Genomic DNA, 21,767 nt, shown 5'->3' on the forward strand with positions numbered 1-21,767 from the left:
AATTATGTTTCAATAAAACTTTTTTTTTAAGTAGGTGTATTTTTAGGAAAAACAGAAATGTTAAACAATTACCCCAGATACCTGTTTAGCATCAAAGCAACTAAACTTTTGTTGTCTTTATCTCTTCTCATTTCTACTTTAAGTTTGTCCATTTCTACCACATATTTGGCTAGCCAAACATACTTTTCAGTTCACATTTGGTCAATCATATCTAATGCAATACCTACCTAAACTATAACCAAACATCCAAGTATGGGGAGAGCCAAGAAAATTACATAACATAAATTGCACAAGGGCAGAGACAGTCCAGTTTGAGCTTCTTGTCAATGGTAATGGGAACATCATGTTTTCAACAGAAATCATCAGTGAATAAGAATTTGGATCTACTTTTCAGTAACTATTGTTTTAAAAAGGTCTCGGATATGAAACAATACATAAAGTATTTCAGAAACTATAATAGAATATATATGGCGAAAATGACTGGGCTGTGCACTGCATACCTTGATCCCTGAGGAATCCATCCTGAATCTGAGATTTCTTACTGTGTAGGTATATAGGAAGCACCAAGACACAGAAGAAGAGTAAGCTTGAAAGGAAAGATGAATTTTAGATATTTGCAGTCAGAAGCACCTACAAGACAATTAAAAGGAAGATTTGTAGTAATCAGCTTGATATATGAGTAGTTACGAAGGATTTCTTGATTTGGGATTTGAGAGGCTGGGTATCCAGTATTACAATTCACAGAATAGGATATACGGAAACAAGGATAGTTTTGGAGGAATGATGAATTCAATCATAGACATATAATCATAAACATATATGATGCCCAGATATAAGGTATAAGGTAGGAAGAGAAGAAGGTCATAGATCAAATCCTTGAGGTCACAACATTTAAGGACTACCCAGAAATGTCAGGGATGGAGGGCATAAAGAAGAATGTAGCAAAGAACTTGAAAAGAAATGGACAGAAATAAGAGGAAAACTAGAATTAACTGTGTAAAAATTCATTGATTACTGCATTTTTCTGTGTATTTTAATAAAAATAAGGTTCTCTTAGAAAAGAAAAGAAGAGCAGAGAGTTTTATGAGAAGAGTTATCAAGTATTATGAAGAGGTTAAATAAGATAGAAACAGAAGGGAAAAAATTCACTGAACTTGGTAATTAAGAAGTTAGTAAAGACTACCTATAGGGAAAGGATCTGAAGGGTAAGAATGGTGTTTTATTTTCATTTGGTTTCATTATTTTGAGTTTTCTCATCTCAAGCAAGGCTTTCAACTTAGAATGCTTACCAGAAGAATACAGGCATTCCCAAACATTCGAAGATTCAAAGTTTACCTCAAAAGCAGCATTTAAGAAGTTACTTTCTTAAGATATAATATACCAAACCAGAGGAGTAAATCCAAAGAGATGATATCAGGTCCAGAAAATAGATCCAATCCTGGAAAGTAGTAAAGTTAAGTTATATGATGAAAGCTGGGCAGCAAGCCTGAAGCACACTCAGACCCAACAGGAGCAGAGGGACTCTAGAAGAAAGATTTCAGAAAAAAGTGAGTGTTAGACTGCTTGCTATGATTTAGTTCAAAACAAAAACAAAACACCCAGAGAGGACATGATAAAGGAAAACAGTGAAAGAAAAAAAGGCAATTCTAGTGGGAGAAAACTTTACGGTAGAAGCCTTTACAAGAAACGGTACAAAATTATAGCATACTCCTAGGCTCTATAACAAAAAATCCTCAATATAATATAAGCATTGTTGTTGTTTTTCAAATTTAAAATTACCTACAAAGCACTAAAGTGTTAAGTATGGTTACTGAACAGAACATAAATGTTAGACTTAAACTACAACTTTTAGAGGCTGAGAGGTGAAAGCAAGGAGGGAAGCTAAACAGAAGCTTGGGAGAGAAGCGTTAACCTTAGAAATTGAGAAATCAACAAATATTGCCAATGGTTGCTGGAACAAGAAATAAAGTTACAAATATATTACCCTAGGTTACAATGATAGCTAATATAAGAAATAAAATAGTGAAATGTGTAATCTGAGGAAAAGAGGAGAAACACAGTGGTACAGGTAACATAGAGATTGAAATACCAGAAGTTAACAGAGTCAAAATGGTCTCCCTCTGGAGAAAAGGATTAAAGTTGGAAGAACAGAGCTTTTCATTGCAACTGGATTGTTGTGGATTATTAGCTCTTCTGTGTGATCTGACTTTTTAAACCAATGTAAATGAAACTTCTAGGGGGAAAAAATGAGAGTAATTAGGAAATAAGAAAATCAAGGTGGCAAGGCTATTCTTAAGGGTGAAGAGCAGAAAAGAAAAAGGATAGATAGCTGCTGATAGTCAAAGATCAAAGGAGAAAATAAAAATAAGCTAAAACATATTCTTGAGCTACTAGAGGAGGAAAATAATGATAATACCAAAGAAAGTGGAGAAAAACAAACAAAGGAACGAGGTGTTAGCCCTAGAATAGATAGAAAGGAACACGATCAAGAGCACAGTGTGCAAAAAGCAAGCTTAAAAACAGGAGGATATAACCAGAGCGGTATAATTAACAGTTTACAACTTCAGAGATGGACTACTGTTATAAAGTATGGATGACACTGCAGAGTCAAAGACAGAAACTGTAAGGTGTCCTTGGGTGAGTTCTTCAACAGATAATGAAATGAACTAAAATAATGTTAGGAGAAGTGGTTTAAAGAAAAACTAAGTTAGATGCCAAAAATTCTCAATTAATGACATGGGAGTAGACAAGGAAAGAGTAGCAGACAACATCAGGGTAGACTGAGGATGATATAAGCTGCATCATAATCATCTCAAAGGACAAGATTTTTTGTTCTTGTATTAGCGTAGTAGATGTTATAGAAATAGCAATGTAAATACTTCCTCTAGACCCTAGGGTAGATGTAATGCAATATCTTTAGGAAAGACAACATTCAATGAAGGTAAAAAAGCAGAAGGAAACTGATGCTACAGAAAACCCAATTTATAAGGGAATAAGGAATTTGGAAGGACCCTATAAAAAGGACTAAAGGGGAATCAGCTGAAGAAGTAAAAATAGTAAGAAGACATGAATACGTAAAATATTTTCTGGCAGTATATGAGAATTTTGAATTCAATCAAGCCTGTAAAATACCAATTTACAGGAAATGCAGAGAACAGAGGAAAACATTAAACTACACCATGAGGATATGATCAGCAAAACCTGTATTGTAGGAAACCAGAACCAACATAGTTAAAAAAGCAAAAAAGAGAAGAGATGAAGGAAACATATATCAATAGATTAAAAGAAACTGTAAAGTCACAGCTGTGAACCTATTTGGATCTTAGTATTTTAAAAAAAACTATAAAAAAGAAAAAACATTTATGATATATCAATTAGAAATTTAATTACTTGCTAAATACCTATAGATATTAAGGAATTGTGATTCTCTTACTTTTAAAAAAGTTCCTATATTTTATAGGTATGTAAGGAAATATTAATGAAAAAAAATATGATGTCTACAGTGTGCTTCAAAATAACCCAGTAGTGGGGAAAACAGATGGAACCGAATTGACCACAGGTTATAAGGACTATTGAGGCTGAGTGATAAAAGTATTAGAGTTCATTATACATTATCTCTACTTCTTTATGTTTAAAATTCTCCCTAGTTAAAAAGTTTTTTTTAAAGGATGTCTGTTATATTTTATCTAGCATTTCTTAAGAAGAGTGTTTTCAGGTTATTCAATAAGAAAATTTCAGAATATAAAGTCCCAGATTTTATTTTGTATTTTATAATTCACCTCTCATGCAGGTGTTAAAGCAAAGAACTCTGTAAAATTTACTAAAGCTATCTTTTAAAGATACTGATCTCTAAATGCAGTAAAAGTTTAATTTATTTCTATTCAGACAAAAAAACAAAGTGTCTCTAATTATCCTTAAAAATATCCCAAACAGGATATTTTTAAGATGTTCAGTACTATCACCATTGTATTTCTAAAATACCTGATCAAACTTAACACTCTCCTTTACAAAACCAGTTTGAATTAAATAATCTGCAAGAAAAAAAGCACTGTAAGAACTTACAAAAGATACCTTTTTAAACTTTTCACTGACTATAGATACTTAAATATTTAATTTATAATCTAGTTTAAGAATTACTAGTCCCAATTCTTGTCCCTTGTCTAATCTCATCACATTGTTCACCACATTTCCTCTTTGACTTCCTTCTTCTTTAAAATAATGATACAATCACCATACATCGTACTGAAATAATTTAAAACAATGGTTCTCACCCTGGCTACAAGTTAGAATAACACTGGGAACTCTATAAATACCAGTGCCTGAGATCAAAGGAACGATATGGTCTCATAGAAACTTTACAATAATTATTAGTCATGATCAAAGACACAAGGGAAAGATTAACATTCATGAAAAGAACAAAGAACTATAAAAGAAAATAATTTCAGCAGAGTATGTGGGATAATGATAACCTAGAAACAGATGAAGAGAGGAGTAGTAAGTTGGAAGGTAGTACTAAGAAATTCAACCAGAAAGCAACAATGATAAAGACAAAAAAAATGCAAATATAGTTAAGAGACATGGAAAGCCATCAAGGAAACTATTTTTCAAGAGTGAAAAAAAGGTATTTTCAGCCATTTCAAAGCGATATAAAGACAGAATGTTAAACTACACACATATTCTGACTAAAAGAACTATTAAAAGATACATTTTAATAAGAAGAGAATTCAGACAGAAAGCACTTAAGGTACAGCAGTAAGCATCAAAATTGATAAATTATTGGTAAATGGTCATTAGGTACTGACAGGTGTTTTTAGGTGAAGGGAAAAAAAAAATCAAGAAATATGTGAAACTGAAACTTTATATAAGAGTAAGAAAAGAGGGTGTTTGATTGCTTCTTACCTATAATAGGGTTCAGGGCAGGCCACCCCAAAATAATGCCATTTTGGCATACTGATTAGTTTGAATTAAAGTTACTTAAGAAACAGCTGGTATAAGAAGAACATTCTGACCCACCTTTGTTTCTTGAAAGTGGGAAATAAATCTCCCATGTGAAGGTATCCTCCGTACACTAGGAGGATAGAAGGCATCCTTATCACCAGAGACAGGGAATTCAAGGCTGAGAAAGCTATATAAACTCAGTTACTTCATTAATTTGCTACCCCAAGCCCAAATCCCTTTGTTGTCCCAAAACTTCACAAATAATTGTTCCTTTGTCTAAAAGGGTGTTTCAACAGCCTTCTTTGGTCACTTCTTAGGCCCTGTATCTATGGGACCTCCATATGTATCAAATAAAATTTGTTTTTCTCCTGTTAATCTGTCTTGAGTCAATTTAATTATTAGACCAGCCAAAAGAACCAAGAGAAGTAGAGGGGAAATTTTACCTTCCTCAACAGTTTTGGCATAGTCAGTAGGATCTTCATTTGCTGGAAAACTGCCTGTTCCAGGACTGCTGCAGCTGAGAAATCCTGGAACCTCTGATAAGAGCTGGCAGCAGGTAAGAATTCTTACCATGTCCGCCTTCTGGATCTCTGTCTGTAGGGTTCCAGTGAAAGCAAAAGTGGTGACAGCCCTTTTCTTCTTTCTAAATTTAGATTAACAGAAGAAAATATTTGTGTAACAAGTTTCTTTGGCATAGAAACTCTGGTAAATTTAATATGAGTACTTTTGGTTTTTATTGATCCTTTTCCTCCCAGAGATGGTCACCATTTTATTTGTCTCTGTTGTGTCATTTGTACTAAGGAGGAAAATCCACAGGCTAGAACATAGGCATAAGCCCTATAAGCCTGCTGTTTGAACCAGATTTCACAGACTAGTGAGTTCAGTTCTCATCAGACCAGTATTTGTTTAGACAAACTCTGCTGTGGGTTCCCTATGTAAAAACCAGATGAGGTTTTTCATTTCACCTTGTTCTACATCCTGAGAGCTTGGCTTTGTGTCCAGTGAAAATATTCTCTCTGACCTCTACCATCTGAAAGGTACACTTGCCAGGGTGTACCAAGGTGACCAATCAAACACACTGGGGTACTGAGACATGAAGTCACAAGCAGCACTCTGTCCAGCGGTGTGAGATCTCAGGGTAATCTGTCATAAGGGGTCCCAGTCCATAAGGCGCCTTTGTCATCTAACCTTTGTTGTTTTGTTAGTGCTGGAAAAGTCCCATTCCAGTAACACCCGCCTAGTGTTACAGTTTAGCAGGTCTGTAATCGGAGGTGTCTCACATTCTTGGGGAAACCAGAGATACAGTTTTCACTACATAATTCTTACACCTATGCAACAAAGGACGTTGCTTTCTTAGACTATCTTTGGGGTATGAACTTTCTGGATAATGTGAGAGCTGCATCTCTTGCCCTCTCTTTGGGGACACCTCTTGCATCCATAGTTAAGCCATAAAAATGCTTATTTATGGTTTCAGTTGCTATTAAGAAGATCCTACTTGTCAACGCCCAGACAGTAGATACTTTGAATTGGAAAAACTTCTAAGTTTTCTCATTTTAACTATCTTATTGGCACCTATGGAAAGACCAAAGTTAAAAGTGGATACAAAGAAGTATAATGACTAGCCTTAGGTACTCCTTTAACAAGATAAAAGAACAGAAATTAAACTCAGAACAAAATTAAAAATCCAATCTGACATAAATCTCCCTTCTCCTCCCTCTTACACACCTCTTGTCCCCAGCTCTCTATCCCTGACCCTCCGGAAGACAATTTGGGTCTATGGGGCAATGGTCTAAGTACCACCCCTCATGGAGGAAAGAGATGGCCAGAAACTCTCCCAGGACCACATGCAAATGACCAGGAAATGACTCAGCTAGAGGTTAATATTCAAGGCATGATAGGAATGATATTAGAGGATTTCTCCCCTACAGTGAATTGGACTAAGGTCATATTGTGCACTAAGAAGTAAAAATTTAAATAGTAATTACCTTAGAGTTCTGGTAAGAGGCAAATACACTACAAAACTCCCAAGAGAAAACTTGCATTCTTTCTCTGTCCCTTAAAGATGTAAACCTTACTATATTTTTGGAATGTAAATATTCCAGAAGGTGTATAAAACAATGCCCAAACTCACCTGAGACTACAAGAGAGAAAGAGGCCTTTTTAAAATACAAACTGCTAAAAGAGTTCTCTTGCCCAAACTCTGGAACACAGCCTCCTTAAGATCACTTGTCAAGAACAAATACAAATCTTAAAAGTATTCTTCATAAATATTAACAAAAAGCTTTAAAGCAGGTAACTTGAACTTGTTCCACAAGAGAGACAATTATGTATAAATTAGTGAGTTTTGTTTTAGTCACTTGATTCATGGCTAAAGTTTTGGAATAAAGCTCTAAGATCTCTATGTCAGTCTGTATATTTCATCTATGTATGTACATTATAGATATATTTTTCTACCTCCAGATGGTACTGCCAAAATTAATTGGTAAAGAGTTCTATGTAATTGGCTTAGAGAAAAGGAAGCATTTATGTAAACCAAATATACTCTCAGATATACAGAAACTAACCCAAATGTTTTTCATGTTCATATGATCTGGGATAATCTTTGATAATAAAAGCTAGCTTAAGTTTACTGGTTTAGGGGCTTCCCTCGTGGCGCAGTGGTTGAGAATCCGCCTGCCAATTCGGAAGACATGGGTTCCAGCCCTGGTCTGGTAATATCCCACATGCTGCAGAGCAACTAAGCCCGTGCGCCACAACTACTGGGCCTGCACGCTAGAGCCTGCGAGCCACAACTACTGAGCCCGCATGCCACAACTACTGGAGCCCACTCTCCGCAACAGGAGAAGCCCACGTACCGCAACAAGGAGTAGCCCCCTCTCGCCACAACTAGAGAAAGCCCGCATGCAGCAACGAAGACCCAACACAGCCAAAAAATAAATAAATAAATAATAAATTAATTTTTAAAAAAAGTTTATTGGTTTAATAAAAACAAGCATGTCTTCAAAATTTGTCAAGAAAAATAACTTAAGTTGATGGTTAACTATTTAATGTCTAATCCAAGCATAATTGTTATAAACAAGTGTTTTAAATAAATTTAAATAAGACAAGAGTTTATACCCAATTAACTAAATAATGGATATTCCAGATAGGATGGTATACTGAGACATCGATTGCTAAACATAGTTTGTCTAGTTTTGACTTCCTAATTTTTGCAGAGGCAAAGGATACTTGGGTCCATTAATAAATATGTTTTAGGCCACAATGAAAAAAATTTATTATAAGAAAGAATACACTTCTAAAAATTTTGAAATTTATAATTTTGCTAATCTAAACTACTACAGGATGTTAATAGAGGATAGTTCACAATTGTCTGCTTCCCAGTTTTCACTGGAAAGCAAAGATTACAAATAGTTTAAAAGGTTGGAAGAAGAGCTAAGACTACAAAGTGAACCAAAGAGAAAATGTCAGAACACAGAGTAATAAGCATAAATTAACTCTACACAGACTGTGTGCATTGGTGCTGAAAGAATGTATGCAATAGAGTAGGTGCCGTCTTTGGAAGGTGAGAAGCAGTGGAGCACCCGTGAGTGCACTCTCCTACTGTGGAAGGATTTACTATAACTTCTATAATTTTAATGTAACTTTTTCAAACTGTGGTCATGGAATATGGGTGAGTTATGATTAACATTTATTTGAAAAAAATGCACAGGTTCTCTATATTTTATATAGATAAATGGATAATATGTATCTTCAATTTTATCTATAATTTGTAGATAGGTAAAAGGTAAAATAAACACTTATTATCTATATACAAATAGAATAGTTACACAAAGTGTAAAATAGAGTGCATGCATGACATACTTAAAATAGGAAATACATGTCAGTTTATTAAACTTTTACTTCAGTTACTTACATGGTTTTGCATGTGTAGGTGTGTGATGAGCCATAATATACAGTGTATTTCTTACTGTGGAATGACCCAACGTGTTTGAAAGCCACTGCTCTTATACCACAGTAAACTGAACAACAAAAGGGTCTATGCAGCCAGCTGAAAGGCCAGGACAAGATCACCCTTCCTGTTAGGTACAGACACAGTGATAACTCCTTAAGGCCAGGCTGTTGTCATTCTCTGATAGGCTCATACTTTGTCACCTTGTCTTTTCAGATGTGCAATCAGGCAGCAATCTTTGCTTAAAAGGCCTTCCTCCATTTCTTACAACTATTTGCAAGACTGGGAATTCTGATGGTGGCTTCCCAGATATTCATAGCTCTGCCATCAGTTTAGAAGTTGTTGTCCCATCTTTCAAATGTTTATTCTGCCTATTCAACTGAGAGTTTGTCTTCAGCAATAATATGGGGATCCTGTTGCCCCTGCCTGTTCTATAATATCACAGTGTAGTAGAGCAATGTCAGGATGAACCTGTAGACACGAGTGAATCTCATACTGTAATTTCCAAAAAGCATAAGGCTCGTTTTAATTATATTATGTAGAAGGAGTTTATACTCATTTAATGTAGCACATAGTCAATTATGCTATCCTCTAAATCTGTAATTATTCGGCATCAACTGCCTTGCATAATTTCTTTTGCACATAAGCTTCGTAAGCTTCTGAAATTGAGAAAATAATATTTGAACTAATAAGGTTTAAATTTTCAGGGAAAAAATTAGGCTTTAAAAAAAATACAGACTGCTATAGAACTTCCCCTGTCAAAATTGATCTGTAAAAGACCTGAGATTTTTTTTGTTTGTTTTTTTTTTTTACAAAACAACTAGAAATACTAAGGGTAAGAGAAAATGACTGAATATGAAACACAGAATGTGTGTTTACAATAAAAGAAAGTATAAAGAATGAAGATGGATTTTTGGTAAGGGAGAAGAAAAAAGAAAGCAATTTTGAACTAAAGTAAAATGACTGTTCCAGAATAAGAAAGAAAAAAGACAGGACAAAAGCTGAGTGGATACAGAAAGGTGCAGAAGGTGTGTGCAAAAGGAATATTGAAAAAGGAATTTTATGTGTGCTCAAGCTGACTAAGATTGGAATGGACTTAACTGAGTTTAAAAAATGAATGAATTTTAATAACAAAATTATACTGGTGAAAAACTAGGTTTTGGTTTTCTAAAAGAACAAAGTTTTCCTAGACTATTGGTCTGCAGGCAGAAGACATAAATAGACATTTCGCCATGGAAGACACACACATGGCCAATAAGCACATGAAAAGATGTTCAACATCACTAATTATGAGAGAAATGCAAATCAAAACCACAATGAGGTATCACCTCACACCTGTCAGAATGGCTATCATCAAAAAGGCTATAAATAACAAATACTGGAGAGGATGTGGAGAAAAGGCAACTCTCATATGCTTGTTGGTGGGAATGTAAATTGGTGCAGCCACTATGGAAAAGAGTATGGAGGTTCCTTAAAAAGCCAAAAATAGAACTACCATATGATCCAGCAATTCCACTCCCGGGTATATATCCCAGAAAAAAATGAAAACACTAATTCAAAAAAATACATGCACTACAATGTTCATAGCAGCACTATTTACAATAGCCAATACGTTAACACAACTCAAGTGCCCATCAACAACTGGTTTAAGATGTGAGATTATACACACACACACAGAGGAATATTACTCAGCCTTTAAAAAAATGAAATATTGCCATTTGCACCAATATGGATGGACCTAGAGAACATCATACTAAGTAAAGTTAAGTCAGAAAGAAAAAGACAAATATCATAGATGTCATTTATATGTGGAATCTAAATAATAATTACAAAAGAACCTATACACAAAACAGAAACATACAAACATAGAAAACAAATTTATGGCTACCAAAAGGAAAAGGGAGGTGAGGGATAAATTAGGAGTTTGGGATTAACACACACAAACTACTATACATAAAATAGATAAGCAACAAGGATTCACTGTATAGCACAGGAAACTATGTTCAATATCTTGTAATAACCTATACTAGATAATAATCTGAAAAAAATATATATAAAACTGAATCACTTTGCTGTACACCTGAAACTAACACAATATTGTAAATCAACTATACTTGAATTTAAAAAAAAAAAAAGGGTAAAGAAAGGTTTTTCTTTACCTTTAAGTAATCTGCATAGGAACAAAGATTCTGAGTTTTATCAAAATAATTTCCTGTGCTTCATGTTGTCTTATCAGGTCTTGGATTACTTTTAAAAAAATAACTGAGTCTTCTCTATTAAAAGAGCTAAGCTTTTTACAACTATGTAACTTTCTGTATTTGCCTTTGAAATCTTTTGTCACTGCAGTTAGGTGGATAACTAAGTATTATTTCACAGTGACCTATGATCCTATTTAATCTAGTGTTTTAGAACCTTTTGATATTTTTGGAAAAATTCCCAAAATTCAAATTCTAAATAGTCTATTTGACCTTGAACAAACTTGGGATTTTTCAGAGAGTCCCCTGGAACATCTCAAAAGATTTGTTCTCTCTCCTTATAAAAGGAGATATTAAACTAATTAAGTTTATTTGGTTATTAAATTACATGGGACACATTATCAAGTAAGTGATGATAAACCTTCTTAGCTTATATTGTATGTGTAAATGTTATTACTACAAGTGTTCAAGGACTATATGAAATTTAAAAAAAATCTGATATGTACTCGTATAGTTATTACTTGTAATTCTAGTTACTATCTTAAAACATATGTCACAAAATTGACTAAATTTCCTTGTCAATTGCATAATACACTCTCATCAAATCTTTAACCATGGGCATTTTTAAGTCTTTTTAAAAACGTACAGATGGTTATCATTTTACTCTTTTACACTTTTAGTGTTCCTATAGAAGTGTTTCATCTTCACAGAGATTCATATAAAGGATTCTGACAAGTACTCTATAATACAAGTTTCTGGTAACTTTAAAATCATACCATTGGGACTTCCCTGGTGGTCCAGCAGTTGAGACTCAGCGCTCCCAATGCAGGGGGCCCGAGTTCGATCCCTGGTCAGGGAACTAGATCCTACATGCATGCTGCAACTAAGAGTTCACATGCTACAACTAAAGGGTCCACATCCCGCAACTAAAGATCCTGCATGCCGCAACAAAACAGGCCGCAACAAAAGAATCCCGTGTGCAGCAACAAGGATCCCAAGTGATGCAACTAAGATCCTGTGTGCCGCAACTAAGACCCGGTGCAGCCAAATAAATAAATAAATAAATATTTTTAAAAAATCATACCATTGAACTGGGTAAGAATTTCCATAAGTCTAACAGAGACAATGGTGGCTTCATGAAACTGCTGACAAAAGATCAACAAAAATTAAATAGGACTGAATAAACTAAGGAGGATGATTATAATATTTATGACTTTTTGTTTAAAATATTGCTCTTTCTTTAATGTTTTCTTTTCTCAGATTTAAGAAAACCTTCTTCTTTTCTCCTAAACTATTTTGGCCTACAACAATTTGATAAAATACACCTAAGCAAAGATGGCACACTTACCTTTTTCTTCCTACCTGATCCCTCCAGAATTTAGAAACTCTCAGTGAGTATACTTATTTTCATGGCAATATAGTTCTCTGCATGAGTTCAATAAGGATCTGTTCTCTTTGTAGCAGGATACAATCAGAAACATTGGTCATGTTACCAAGGCTTTAACTGATAATATTTGGTCATATTTGAGAAAGATATGCATTGACTAAGTTTTGACTAGACAGCTTTAAGGAACTATGGTTGACTTTATGGAGTCAATAAAGCCCTCTGGGAAAAAAAATCAACCTTCTACCTTGCTTACACAATCCCCAGCAGCCTTACCAGGTGAGTAAAAAAGTCACTTCCTGGCAGGTACAAGAACCTCAGGATACTTGGGGGACCTTGAGAAGACAGAAAGTCACCCAAATCTATAGGTATTGCAAGCCAAGTTTCATGGCAAATTCTTGGCTCAACTTCTTAGCCTTGAGAGAATTTAAAAGTTCAATCTCACATTCTTTATGAAAAGTTCCAGCAAAGCAGACTTAAAAGAGCCTATATAGTCGACTGCTATTCTTGCTGCTCTTATGTAAATAAGCGAAGTTTATTGAAACTAGACTTAATTTGCAAAAAAAATTAGTCTTAACTATGGTTATCTTTAATAGAATTGGGAGGGGGTGACTGTAGAGAAAAAATTATGTTTTAGTAGAAACTATACTACACACTTGTGGATATTAGATTCTAGTTCTGTTAATTGTCTTTGAGGTTTTGTTTTCTACCTGTAAACTGGACTAAATCCTGAATTCTCAGTTCCTCCAGTATTTGGCTACAGCGCTCCAAATTAACATTTCTGATTTTTTCTCCCACCCTCTGACTTAGAAGCATCCAAAGCCATACAGACTAAATTTGGACAACTTGATATAAACTTCAGAGAAATCACCACAACAGCTTAATCTTCATAGACAATCTTCATGCCTGTTGCTATATGACCACTCAGAAAGATCACCAGAGACATTCAAACTGCAAACTAGGAAAATCTATCACATTGCCACCGTCTACCCTTACTCCATCTGAAGATACTTCAGCCAGACATCAAGCAATCTTCCAAATGACTGCCTTCAGAACCAGGATTTATAGTCTGCTCTAATCATTAACCATTGTTTTTCTTTTGTTTCAATAGAAATGTCTTATTAAATATCTGATTTATTGCACAGTATGAGACTAACTTTGGGAGCCCAGCTGCATCACCACCTCCTAAAATGAGACATAACTGTTTAGCTGAACTGACCTATTTTCAAGACTAAGGAATTAGTTAATTAAATGAAATAATGAAGCAATCTACCAGCTCAGCTTATAATATGTGAAACTTCCAGGGAAGTTTCAGAGTAACAGCATCAGCTACCAGTGCCATAGTGTACAATTAGGCTGTTATTTAAAGAGAACAAAAGCAGGCGATATGGTCTCAGCTCTATTGGCTAATTAGTCTAGAACTTGTTCTTCCTCAATTTTTCACTTAAACACTGAGTTACATTAATTTTAATTACATTAAACTGAATAAAGATATGCTTTCTTTTTATTCCAAGTATTTTGTGTGTTCATTAAAGAGATTTTGAGAATTTCTCTTTTGTCAAGAATGGAATGTCCTCCTCACACAGCCTAAGAAAAATGGACTCTACATATACGAGGAAAATTTAGAAGGAAATTTTTTTAAGAGATAGGTTTTTTAATGTTTTTATCTTACATTCACATCATCTAATCCATTATGCTGCACACATTGTTTGAATAAAAACATTAAAAATCTTTTTGCTAGAAATGGCGTAGACTATTATATTAAGTGTGCAATTAACTAAAGAAATCTCAGCTAAAACTGGAGTAGGGACAGGCCTGTAGAGGCCCTGCCATGCATCATCAATTGCTCCGAACAGGAAAAGACATATGCCTGTATTTCTGACAGAATGGTGCCTCTACTTTACTACCCAGCAGGAAGAAGAAAACTTCTCTCTGCTCCACGAAAGCCCAGCGAATCAGACTGTAGCAGCCCAACCAATGAGAATCATATTTTGCATTCCCAGCTTCTGTCAATGGACTCTTTGGTTAACACAGTCCCTCCCAGCTTCCCCTTTTTCCTTATAAAAGTAAGTTCCCCTTCTTTGTTCTCTGGATTTGCCCATGGGCCACCACAGCTTGCATTTCCCAAACTGCAATTCCTCTTCCCAAATAAACCAACATTTGCTGGTAAAATAAATGGATGTTGTATGAGTAAAGCTGACATTTTTGGTGTCAGAAGTAGGACCCAAAGAAGGTGAACCCCAAGACACGATGACTCCCAGAATCAAGTGAGGTACCAACACCAAGCCCCTTGTGCTCATCGCTTCCGTGAGCTGCTACAAGTCTTCAGTTTGCTAAGTCTCCTCTCAGATTCCAAGCTCTGCTCTTTTTGCATTTTGAGCTTTCTGACTTTACTCAGGAACAGGAAAGGCTTGGTCCTTTCTGGTTCAAGGCTCTGACTTTGGTGAGTACTCAGTTGCTTTCTGCAGTGTGTAGTAGCGAGGGCTTTTTTTTGTGGGGGGGGTGGGCGGAGGCGGGATCAAGGTAACTGGGATCCAAGAATTTATTTTATTCCTTTTGGAGTCTTGGCTAGGACTCTATCAAACTTCTTGGGTTCTCAGGTCATATTAGGGAAATGGGATTCTGGTTATCTAAATGCTCTGAGCAGAGCCCTCTGAGGACTCCAGCCAATTTCATGTTTAAACATTATGGACCCCCAACATGCACATTTTTAACTAAGTAATCTGAACAAACTACAAGTAATTGGAATTACAATGGCCACTATAGGGAACATTCAATCTCCCCAAACTTGTTTTTCTTAAGATTAAATTGGAAGACCGTCATTCTAAAATTAAACAAAACAAATCCAAATGTGCACAAAACTCTAAAATTTCGACTTTGCAAGACAGCATTTCTAAATTGGATGAAACCAAAAAAAAATTAAAAAGAACAAAATGGCTTCTGAAGCCTCATGCTCCTTGTGTTCCCCTCCTCCAACTTCTTTGTGTCAGGAGCCACCTTGTGTGTCTTCCCAGACCACCCAATTGTCTCAGACTCCACCCCAGCAGCCATCTTGTGCTCAGCCCCACCCCCATGCCATCTTTCTCTTTCTTCCTCTTCAAAAACCTACCCTTTTAAAATTGGACCCTCTGAAGATCCAAATGCTAGACTCCTAATTACTGTTTCTAAGTTAACTTGAGCAAATAAATAACTGGAAGAAAAATTTCAAACAGTAATTGCCTTAGACTTTTGGTAACAGGCAAATATACTCCAAAACTCCTAGAAGAAAACTTGCTTTCTCTTTGTTAAAGTCCTTTGGTAAGTCACCCATCCTGTTCAAACGGGGAAACACTTGTTTTAAATAAGTCCATCTTTAGAGGCACCCTTAAAAGAGAGGATTCCAAACCTCTTGGGAGACAATGTAATGCATTTTTTGATTGGCATGCAGAAGCTTCTAAAAGACAAACTGACGCCAAAAACAGCTCTAAAAAGATCCTTACAGCACACAAATACAAATTGTATCAGCACACGTAAAATTTTTAATGAAATTACATGGTCCCTGTTTGCATCCGCCTGCATGTTCATGTGGGTATATATGTGTTGTAAATATGTATCTTTACAACACGTGTATATACACACATGCTGTAAAACGTGTTGTATTTTTTCTTTTCTACCTTCAGAAGGTATTGCTAAAATTTACTTGTAAAAGAGCTCTATTTACTTGGCTTACGCAAGAGGGAGGAAATACGGGGATATATGTATATGTATAGCTGGTTCACTTGGTTATAAAGCAGAAACTAACACACCATTGTAAAGCAATTATACTCCAATAAAGATGCTTAAAAAAAACCCCAAAACAAGCACTTATATGAATTAAAGAAATGTTACAGAAACTAACCCAAAACCCTTTTCAAATTCACATCATCAGGCTTCCCTGGTGGCGCAGTGGTTAAGAATCCACTTGCCAATGCAGGGGACACAGGTTCGAGCCCTGGTCTGGGAAGATCCCACATGCCGCGGAGGAACTAAACCCATGCGCCGCAACAACTGAGCCTGCACTCTAGAGCCTGCGAGCCACAACTACTGAACCTGTGTGCCACAACTACTGAAACCCGTGCACCTAGAGCCCGTGCTCCGCAACAAGAGAAGCCACTGCAATGAGAAGCCCGTGCACCTCAACAAAGAGTAGCCCTTGCTCACTGCAACTAGAGAAAGCCTGCCCAGAGCAACGAAGACCCAACACAGCCAAAAATAAATAAAATAAATAAATTTTTTTAAAAAGTTCACATGATCTAGGATTAAATTTAGTAAATGAAAGCTAGCTTAAGGTTGTTGGTTTCATTAAAATAGGCATGTCTTTGGAGTTATCAACGGTGTAAATAACGGGGCATACAATTTTCCCTTTACCGGGTAGATGCATGGCAGGGCCTGACAGCTCCCCCTACAGGCCTGTCCCAATTTTAGCTCAAGTTTCTTTAATTTATTCCACATTTTCCCCTCTTGATCAAAATCTTTCCTTGAAAGCATCACGGATCAAGTGTCAGGATCTTCACACGTAGTGGCACATTTAGTCTAAAGCCATAGGCTAAAATTTGTAAACAAAGGGGTTTCTAATGCTTTAAAACAAAAGTAATTTGGTTGTGGGAGGGGAAATGCTATACCCCTTCATTATCCAAAACTTGTGCTTGCTAAAGAAAAAGTTTCTCTGTGAAGTTGATACCTTAAACCAAAAGATGCTACACAAAAAGCAGTTGGCTATTTGCTGATCTTTCTTTACGTGTGCATTTATAGACTCTTTCTTCATCTGAAATACACTTACAAAATGCTGTTAATAGTGCAAAAGAACCCCTTCTTTGGATTAATCAAGAGAAACAGTGTCTAGCATGAAATAAGAATGTCACTACATAAAAATATGTATGTGCTACAGAGCGCCAGTAGGCACATGAAAAGATGTCCAACATCACTAATTATTAGAGAAATGCAAATCAAAACTACAGTGAGGTACCACTCACACCGGTAGGAATGGCCATCATTAAAAAGTCTACAAATAACAACTGCTGGACAGGATGTGGAGAAAAGGGAACCCTCCTACACTGTTGGTAGGAATGTAAGTTGGTACAGCCACTATGGAAAACAGTATGGAGGTTCTGCAGAAAACTAAAAATAGAATTACCATATGATCCAGCAATCCCATTCCTGGGAATATACACAGACAAAACTATACTTCAAAAATATACATGCACCCGTATGTTCATAGTAGCACGGTTCACAATAGCCAAAGCATAAAAACAACCTAAATGTCCATCGAAAGATGAATGAATAAAGAAGATGTGGTACATATATACAATGGAATACTACCCGGCCATAAAAGAGAACAAAATAATGCCATTTGCAGCAACATGGATGCAACTAGAGATTATCATACTAAGTGAAGTAAGTCAAAAAGAGAAAGACAAATATCATGATATCACTTATAAGTGCAATCTAAAATATGGCACAAATGAACCTATCTGAAAAACAGAAACAGACTCACAGACACAGAGAACAGACTTGTGGTTGCCAAGGTGCAGGGGGAGAGGGATGGACTGGAAGGGGGTTGGGGTTGGTAGATGCAAACTATTACATTTAGAATGGATAAACAACAAGGTCCTAATGTATAGCACAGGGAACTATATTGAATATCCTGTGATAAACTATAATAGAAAAGAATATTTAAGAAAAGTAGGCATATATGTGTATAACTGAGTCACTTTGCTGTACAGCAGAGATTAGGACAACACTGTAAATCAACTATACTACAACTAAAAAAAAAATTTAAGTCTATGTTCTACAAACTAGATTAAATTCAAGAGAAACTTTTTTTTTAAATATAGAACCTGTTAAATTGTTTGAATGTATTTCATAAGCATTTAAAAGTTCTTACTATTGTGAATGGGATTTTTTTTATATGGCTTGTAATTCTAACTATCTATTAGAAATATTGTACTGCAAAGGAAAAAAAGGAAGGGAGGGAGGGAGGAAGTTAGTTCTATTTTAATTGAATTCTCCTTATTACTGGTAAGGATGATTATATTTGTTGCCCATGTAGATTTATGAACGGTTTCAGTCTTTTTCTTATTTGTCTTGGCATATTTGTGTTTTTATAATTTATCAAAACTCTTAATACATTTGTCAAAAAAATTACAAGAAAACATTTACCCTATCAGATATTAAAACATACTATAAAACAACCTTAGCCAAAATAGTATTGGTATGCACTAGACAGATCAGTGGACCAAAAGAGCATCCAGAAATAAATCCAAGTATATATAGGAATTTAATATGATAATGATGACATTTCTATACAGTAGAAAAGGATTTTTTTTTTTTACAAAAGGCACTGGCATAACTGATACTGTAACTGGAGAAAACATACTATTACTATATACTTTATATAAAAATAAATTATATAAGAATTAAGTGTTTGATGTAAAAAATAAAACAATGAAAAGACTGGAAGAATCTTTGAGAGGACTTTACCTGGAATGGAAAAACTTTCTTACACAAAATGGGAAACCCAAAATCCAAATAACAAAAGTCACACAAATTGGCTATCTAAGTCCATAGTTTCCTAGACTAATAAAGTGTTTTTTTAATTCCCACTTGAATTTCAATGCACTAGGCAAGACAGGCACTCTCCAGTTCCCCATGGTCTCCACTTCTCCCTACTATCTTCCATAACAAGCCTCTTTATACTCATTAACGACACTGAAGTTATTCAAGTTTTCTATCTCTACAATAAAGAAAAAGATCTATTATATTAAATTTTCAGTTTCTCTAGAGAAAAGGGACCATGAACAAAACCAAGAGACAAATAGACTTAGGGAAATATTTGCAATTCATTTCTCAAACAATATCTCTAATACACAAAGAGCTCCACAAACTGAAAAAGACAAACAATCCACTACAAAATGACAAATATATTACAGCCTTCCACCTAAAATATATAATTTTGAGCACATATGGACCAGTTATAAAAACTGACCACAATGAAACATATATATATATATATATATATATATACACATACATACACATACATATATGCTTGAAAAATTAAAAAAAAAAACTTCTAAAAGGCATAAGAAAATATAAAAATTACCTCTAAGTTATTATAACTGTTACTAGGAAACAATCTCTGCAATGAGTATATGCCTTTATTTCATTTCCATATTATACTTCTCTTTATATTTGGATCCTACTCCTTCCAAATGATTTAAAACATTTTCAAGTGCTTATAAATACTCTCTTTAAAAATCACTGCTGTTGATTCTTCCTCATGTTCTTCTTCTTCGTCCCCTTACACATTTTAAGTTGGACATTTCCAGTAATTTCTTTGTTGTATCTGAAATCCATCCACTTTAATTATTTCTTACCCCGAAATCTTTCACATATGTACATCCTTTCCAAACCCGACATCTAAGCAAAAAAAATGAAATAAAAGAAATAAAGACTGATACATAATTGGATTACATAAAATTATAAATATCATAATCAAAAGTTTTTGTAAAATTGAGAGAAAAACGTGTTACAAAGGTTTAATGTATTTATACAACCAACTGTTACAAATCAGTAAAAAAAATAGACAAAGAACAAGAATAGGCATTTCACAAAAGAAACACAAACATTCCCTAAACTGAAAACATGGTCAACATGATTAATAATCAGAGAAAAGTAAATAATTATGAGATATTGTTTATTCCCTATCACAATGGCATAGATTAAAAAGACCTGCAATACCCAGTGTTGGCAAGGATATTAAAAAAACAATAATATCTAAATTTTTTGCCATTTAAAAAGGATAAGAGCAGTAAGATGCATACTAAGAATTCTATGAAACACTGCTTATAATAATGAAAAGAAGTTTTAATGACCTTAAAGGGATATGATCAATTAACTATGGTATACTTAGCGAAGAGAATACTATGAGGACATTAAAAATGATGTCCATTGACTTAGCATTATATGCAGTGCATAGCTTAAAATGGACACTAAGTATCTACTGAATGATTGATTGTATTATTTATTTAATGGATTATTGATTAAATGCTGATTGATATGGTTGACTGCATAGGTGGGTGAGGGACTGATTGACATTGAGTGACCAACTGACCCACTGAGTGACTTGAATGACTGACCAGCTGAATAAGTGACTGATAGGATGAATGTGTGAGTGAGTGCATGATCAGCCAAGAGAGTAACCAACTAACCAAATGAGTGACAGACTGACTGAGTTGAGTGACCCTCTGACTGAATAAGGAAAGGACTAAATGAATGAATGAATTAATGAATGAATCTCTAATCACTGAAATGGAAAAGTCTCTACAATACACACTCTTGAGTTAAAATGGCACAAATCAGAATGAATGGGATGACCCTATTCATTTAAAACTGTACTTGACACATTAAAAATAAAATACCTAGGAATAAACCCACCTAAGGAGGCAAAAGACCTATACTCAGAAAATTATAAGATACTGATGAAAAAAATAAAAGATGACACAAACAGATGGAGAAACATACAATGTTCTTGGATTGGAAGAATCAATATTGTCAAAATGACTATACTACCCAAAGCAATCTACAGATTCAATGCAATCCCTATCAAATTACCAATGGCATTTTTCACAGAATTAGAACAAAAAATTGTACAATTTATATGGAAACACAAAAGACCCTGAAGAGCCAAAGCAATCTTGAGAAAGAAAAATGGAGCTGGAGGAATCAGGCTCCCAGACTTCAGACTATACTACAAAGCTACACTAATCAAGACAGTATGGTACTGGCACAAAAACAGAAATATAGATCAATGGAACAGGATAGAAAGTCCACAAATAAACCCACACACTTACGGTCACCTAATCTAAGACAAAGGAGGCAAGAATATACAGTGGAGAAAACACACTCTCTTCAATAAGTGGTGCTGGGAAAACTGGACAGCTACATGTGAAAGAACAAAATTAGAACACACCCTAACACTACACACAAAAATAAACTCTAAATGGATTAAAGACCTAAATGTAAGACCAGATACTAGAAAACTGTTAGAGGAAAACAGAGGTAGAATACTCTCTGACATAAATTGCAGCAAGGTCTTTTTCAATCCACCTCCTAGAGTAAAGAAAATAAAAACAAAAACAAACAAATGGAACCTAATTAAAAGCTTTTGCACAGCAAGCAAAAGAAACCATAAACAAAGTGAAAAGACAACCCTCAGAATGGGAGAAAATATTTGCAAATGAAACAACTGACAAGGGATTAATCTCCAAAATATACAAACAGC

General features: G+C 34.9%; 1 protein-coding gene across 4 annotated transcripts in view; it reads right to left on the reverse strand.

Annotated features, from left to right (window-relative positions):
- The window catches only part of JAK2 (Janus kinase 2), a 162,221-nt gene that overhangs the window by 112,209 nt on the left and 28,245 nt on the right, over window positions 1-21,767 (reverse strand). The window contains exon 1 of one of the 4 annotated variants that reach the window (XM_059924784.1): window positions 5,509-5,572. The exons of the other annotated variants lie outside the window; for them this stretch is intronic. The gene's annotated coding sequence lies outside the window, so the exon portion shown is untranslated. Of the gene's footprint in view, window positions 1-5,508; window positions 5,573-21,767 lie in introns of those variants that run through there. 4 annotated transcript variants of the gene reach the window in all.

The sequence above is a fragment of the Balaenoptera ricei genome, chromosome 6 (assembly GCF_028023285.1).
Source record: "Balaenoptera ricei isolate mBalRic1 chromosome 6, mBalRic1.hap2, whole genome shotgun sequence".
Classification (NCBI taxonomy): Eukaryota; Metazoa; Chordata; class Mammalia; order Artiodactyla; family Balaenopteridae; genus Balaenoptera; species Balaenoptera ricei.